Source organism: Mus pahari, chromosome 8 (assembly GCF_900095145.1).
Source record: "Mus pahari chromosome 8, PAHARI_EIJ_v1.1, whole genome shotgun sequence".
NCBI classification, from domain to species: Eukaryota; Metazoa; Chordata; class Mammalia; order Rodentia; family Muridae; genus Mus; species Mus pahari.
In genome coordinates this window covers 93,360,950-93,362,097 of record NC_034597.1, presented here as the reverse complement: position 1 = coordinate 93,362,097, position 1,148 = coordinate 93,360,950, and positions in this window count along the sequence as shown.

Below are 1,148 nucleotides of genomic sequence, written 5' to 3'. Positions count from 1 at the left end.
GCCTGCCTCTGCCTCCCGAGTGCTGGGATTAAAGGCATGAGCCACCACGCCCGGCTTGTAACCAACCACTCTTGAATTCAATTTAAGGTGCACTCTGTGAGATGGAATACATTTCTGACACTGCTCAGGTGGCCAAGAATCCAAGACTGAATGGATAGAACATGGATTTAGGGGAAAATCAAGTAATATTCTAAAGCAGCAGTTCTCAACCTTCCTCACACTACCACCTTTTACTATAGTTCCTCCTATTGTGGTGACCCCAATCATAGAATGTTTTCATTGCTACTTTAGAGATACTTTTGCTACGGTTATAAATTGTAACATAAATATATGATGATCTGGATATCTAATTTGTGACTCCTGTGAAAGGGTTGTTCGACCCTAAAGGGTGACAAACCACAAGTCAATTACTCCCATGCTAAAGGAACATAGCAATAAAATGACTCCTAATGACATTCGGCTATACCCATAGATCTGTGCAGTGCTCAGCATCATCAGAGAACCACCTTTTTGCAGAGAACCACAACTGAACAACTGAACTTTGGAACACTCAATCATAAAAAGGATTTCTTTATCAAATCCCCCCTCTCAGAGCTCAGGGAGCTATATGGAAGAGGAAACTGGAAGATTATAGGAGTTAGAGGGGATGGATGACTCCCAGGAAGCAGTGTCTTCCACACATAGTAGGACTGATGCACACATGAACTCAGAGACCGGTAGTAGGCAGTGCCTGCACAGGTACAAACCAAACCGGGTGCCAGCAATGAAAGGGGAAGTGTACAGGGGATCCCACCCTTGACCAAGAAGCTGTATGCAGTTGACACCCACTTTGTTGGATAGTTTTATGTCACCTTGACACAAGCTGTAGTCATCTGAGAATAAGGAACCTCAAGAACATACCTCAGTAAGATGGTGGTGTAACAAGCCCATAGGGCATTTTCTTTATTTCTTTTTTTCCCCCAAGTTTTATTAGGTATTTACTTCATTTACATTTCAAATGCTATTCCCAAAGTCCCCTATACCCTCCCCCCTCCTGCTGCCCTACCCACCCACTCCCCCTTCTTGGCCCTGGTATTCCCCTGTACTGGGGCATAAAAGGTTTGCAAGACTAAGGGGCCTCTCTTCCCAATGATGGCTGACTAGGCCAT